Consider the following 319-nt stretch of genomic DNA (forward strand, 5'->3'; position numbering starts at 1 on the left):
GTCCCCGTGCCCGGCAGCCCCTTCCCCGTCGAGGCCGTGCCACCCACAGACCCCTCCAAGGTCAGCGCAGGGGGTTTGTGGGGGAGAATTTGGGGTGGGGGTCTTGGGACTCAACCCAACCCAACCAATCCAACCCAACTCAACTCAAGTGAACCCAACCCAAACAACCAAAGTCAACTGAACTCAACCCAACCCAACCAATCCAACCCAACTGAACCCAACTCAACCAACCCAACTGAACCCAACCCAACTCAACCCGACTCAACCCAGTCAACCCATCCCAATCCAACCCACCTGAACCCAACCAATCCACCCCAAC

The sequence above is a fragment of the Corvus brachyrhynchos genome, unplaced genomic scaffold (genome assembly GCF_000691975.1).
Source record: "Corvus brachyrhynchos isolate BGI_N302 unplaced genomic scaffold, ASM69197v1 scaffold1195, whole genome shotgun sequence".
Lineage (NCBI taxonomy): Eukaryota > Metazoa > Chordata > Aves > Passeriformes > Corvidae > Corvus > Corvus brachyrhynchos.